This window comes from Bidens hawaiensis, unplaced genomic scaffold, assembly GCF_021521415.1.
Source record: "Bidens hawaiensis isolate Kalapana, Puna unplaced genomic scaffold, B.hawaiensis_p1.1 tig00025763_1, whole genome shotgun sequence".
Taxonomy (NCBI): Eukaryota; Viridiplantae; Streptophyta; class Magnoliopsida; order Asterales; family Asteraceae; genus Bidens; species Bidens hawaiensis.
In genome coordinates, this window is record NW_027494122.1 from 168,542 (window position 1) to 173,461 (window position 4,920).

Consider the following 4,920-nt stretch of genomic DNA (forward strand, 5'->3'; position numbering starts at 1 on the left):
CCCCGTATGGAAGCCATAGTAAGTACACTTGTGTGCGATAACTCAGGTCCGAGGATGATAGCGGAAAGACGATAGAAACGCGAGTTATGATAAGGGCATGGTGGATACGCCGCTGGTACTTCCTATATATAAGTGCCTTTATCATGTTTCTCATTTGTAGCGTTTTTCGAGTCATGCTAGGATTTGATGTTATTCTTTTGCTTTAAATTTTGTTCATGCAAGTATCTTACTAAAGACAATGTTCGTTAATAATTACTTTTTCTTTATGTTTATTTTAATTTCGGGACGAAATTTCCTAAAAGTTGGTGATACTATGACATTCGTCAAATTCGGGCCTCGATTTGTCTTCGTGTGTAAACTTTCATATTGTACACCCGACTCAACATTTTTGTTTCCTTATTTAATTATTATATAATATTATTATATTTGTCGATCACAAATAAATCGATGATTTTCATATTATAGTGTCGTTAAGATAAACATAATGGGTTTAAAATGATTTCCGTAAACTCATTATATGCTTGGGAAACCTTTAAACTCGGTTTAAATCTTGATTGAAACTTAAGGGGGGTATTTTGAAAATATATAATATATATATAAACCAAAAAAAGAAACCCTAACCCTTATCTCTTTCAATCAGCCACCCCCCACCTTGTAGCCGTTTTCCGGCGAACCTCGGCGAGCTCCGGCGACGTCCGACGCCAGCTACGGCTACCCATCTCCCCTTCACCGACTCCACCACCCCTCACCATCACCTCCTGACCATTTCCCCCTTTCCCCATCGACTTTCCGGCGGCCGGACACCACCGCCGTACTCTCTCTCTCTTTCTCTCTTCGTCTCTCTCTTCGGGTCTCTCACTCTCCTCTCGCTGTTCTCTCTCTCTCTCTCTCTCTCTCTCTCTCTCTCTCTCTCTCTCTCTCTCTCTCTCGCTCCGTTCTCTTGCTCCGTCTCTCTCCTTCTCCGAGCCGTTTTTCCGGCACACCTCCGGTGGCCGGAATCAGCTCCGGCGATCCGCTGTTCTTCATCTCCGGCTTCTATTCTTCATCTCCGACTTCAAATTCAGGTATAAATAGGTAGTGTGCGACTTTCAATTTAACTATTAACTAATTGAGCTAATCGGATCTGGGTTAATTTATTATGGGAATGATGTTCAAATTTAAGGTTTAAAACTAACTTTTTCCTAAATCCTAACTAAATGTTTCGTTTAGAGCAGTCGGTTGGTGCGTGTGCGTTAAACTTGAGGTCACGGGTTCTATTTCCCTCCATGACCAACTTTGGTTTGTTTTTGTTAACAAGTTATCCAAGTTAATATTATTATTTTTATTAACATTATATTTATTATCTAGATTTTAATAACTATTATTATTATTACTATGATTAGTATTATTATTATTATTGTTATTAGTATCTTTAACAAAACAATTTTTATTTTTATTATTATTATTATTATTATTATTATTATTATTATTATTATTATTATTTTCATAATTAATAGATCTTTATTATTATGATTATTATTATCTTTATCATTATGATTATTAAGGAATATTATTAAAAGCTAATATTGTTAATATTATCCATTTGTTTTATCGAACCGAAACCCATGTCGGGCCTAGTTACCACTTAACGTCATCATCACTCGAGTTATATCTTTTATCACTAATACTACTATTATTAAAATGTTATAAGTATTAGTTATTATTAATATGGCACATATAACTATTATAATAATAATTATTATTAAAACTTATAAATCTATTAATAACATTTCAACAAAAAAGTAATAATTGTTATACTTATTATTACTACTACTATTATTAGTTTTAACTACAATTCTCAATTGGTAGTATTACTATGTATTATTATCATTACCATCTTATATATATATATATATATATATAACATATTCTAAAATCATTATTATCATTTCTTTTTTTAACATTAATAATATTATTAAAAACTTTATTGTCAATTCATTTTATAAAACCGAACTCTTGATTTAAACCCGTCTTCTGTCTATTTAATATTGGGTTAGTTATTTAAAAGCCCAAATAAAATGATATTATTTTATATTAAATTACCAATTAAGTACGAGTCCCTGATCGTTAACAAATTTACCTGTAACCCGATTAACAACCGAACCTTCTCGTTCAATGTTTCAAATGTAGTTTCAACTAAAGTTCAAGTTCATTAATATACTTAATTTATTCGTTTTCATTTAGCTTTCATGTTGGATTCGTTCGTTTCGTTCGCAAGCTTTCTACATTTCGATAATTTATTATTTCTCGATTCGTCAATTGAGGTGAGTACATTTCATCCCCCGCTTTCCCTTTTATGTTTTGGGGGTAACATGCATACTTATTCAAAACAAGAATGATTTATTATACACTTTTCTCAAACCACAAACTTTAGGGTATATGATACTTGGAATACTTGCTCTTTTGTGTGTTATATGCCTCATATGCTTTACGTGCACGAGTGTTTATTTTTATGTTGTTGTTGAGTCTCATTAAGTATGATCATACGCTCCCCTAACTACTTAGCCTTGTGCTAGTAGAATAAGGCCTCATTATCCGAGTATGTCGGTTGTTACCGAGTAGAAATGATCCTCATTTACATATGTTTTATATGCCATGATTGATGCTTTTATTTATAGTCTCATATACATTTGTGGATTTCGCTCATATTATATATACTCAAACTATGAAATTGCTCACCAACATACGTGTTGACAAAATATTGTTTTATGCATTGTTACAGGTTTGACTTTTATCGACTTGAGGACTTGACGAAAAACGTTACCAAGACTATTAGGATATTAGTAAAACGAACAATATATTTGTTTACTTGTGTTCAATTTGTTTGTATGACCAAGATGTGTTGTTTATTGATTTGTGAAATAAATGGGTTAATTAAATATCGTCACTTTAATAGTGTCTTGTGTTTGGGCAATCAGTTGCACTCCGGCATGTTCCGCCTTTGATTGGGGTGTGACAAACATGTTTCATCTAAAAAAGTTACACCGATGGTTATGGAATACCAAATTCAGAAATAGACATCGAAACAAAATAGGGCAGACAAATGAATTTTTCGTTTCTTGAGTGCAGACAATCACAAAGAGATATAATAAGATGATGCTACATTATTAATCGCATCAGATACAAACCCCAAGAACTTCAGCGACACCAATAAATAATGAAACCCTATATCATATCAAAAGCAAATCTTAACAACAATTCTCCAACTAACATTAATTCCATACCCAAACATGAACAGGACACCAATTCGATTTGCCTTGAACAACATTTAATGAACGAACTTTAGAAATCAAACAATCATGAGCCTAGGCTTTGATACCATGTCAGATATCATGCTTCAGACTATTATTAATCAAAACTCGATCACAATATAAAACTAAAGATTCAATCAACAACCGTTCTAGGAAAAGACTAATACACAGAATTATCAATCACCATTGTGATGAATGAATTCAATCGATCAAGAAGCCAAAAGAAACGATCAAACCTAATCATAAACAAAGAAGAATTGAGATATGAATTCAGGAGAATATGTCGAGATAAAAAATAAACCATTTTCGTAACACAACTTCTATGTTATTCATAACAAAACAAATGGGCCTTGGGCCCTGACCTCCATAAGCTTCCATCCAGCCCATCAGACGTTAGCCCATCTATCCATAAGCAAGTCCAAATCCAATTTCATGTGCAATCCCAGCCATTAGCTCCAAGTCCAATAACATATGACAAAAAATAGAAATAACAATTATGAGAAATAACAAATATGTGTTTGATATTTGAATTGACACTGTATATTTTTAACAAATGTCTTGGTCCGTTTTGATCCACTTGTTTAGAAATCAATTCAAGCATCGTCGCCCATTTCGGAGAATTTCTTAGATATCCAAACCACCATATAAGCAAACAATGAGTGAATTTCTAAGCGGTATTTCGCATTAGCTGCCTTCAACATGTTGGCTTTGATTGCACGACTTTTACGTTTCTTGTAAAGGCTGTTGTATTGCCGCTAAATATCGATACATTCTGTCTTAAGTACTTTTACTTTGAATTTAGTTGATGGTGTGTACGATAGAGTTCACGACACATCACTTTGTGCAAATGATTCGTAATGCGATTTTTAAAAGTGCCCAACGTTTTTGAATTACCGAGTTCTCTGAAGTGTCGATCACTCATCAAGTATGTGCCAAATCCTCTTCCAAGATTGAAGTCAAATGTTGAGTGAGATCCGGACCAGTATGAGTAATAGCAGCGGCCATTTTTAGAGCCCTCCTTTTTGATGCTCTTAACCTGTTGTATTGATTCCGATCGGGTATTGTGTACTTAATCCACTTGGGAATCGGGTTTGATTTGGGAATTTTTGCGTAGCACAGTGTTGTGGGTATCACTTAGAAAACGAACAATTGCAGGAGTGTGTAAAATGAGAGATACTTGATAGGTGTATGTGGTATTTTTTTAAAATTAAATAACTTTCAATACGGTAATTATTTTTTGATAAAATTAACCGTTGGTGAATGATTTAAAAGTATTACCTTTAATCCGCGACATAATGAGGGAGAGGAGAGTGTGCCAACGATCTCAATTGGGCACCACCCAATGGTGCTACTATGCACTATGTGGTGTTCTCCAAGACGCAAATTGGACACCTCAACCTTGTTAGGGGATTGGACAGGTACAACCTATGGTTTGATTGTCACAATTGTGCTATAGTTGAACATTATTTTTTACTAAAAAGAAATCTTGGGCCTTGTTTGGTTCACATTATCACATAATGCATTAAATATTAGAATTGGAAGTAATTCCATGTACCAGGAAGATGCAACTCAACAAACGTTTGTTCAACAGATTAAGTTTGAATTTAATAATCATTCTTTTAGCTATAAT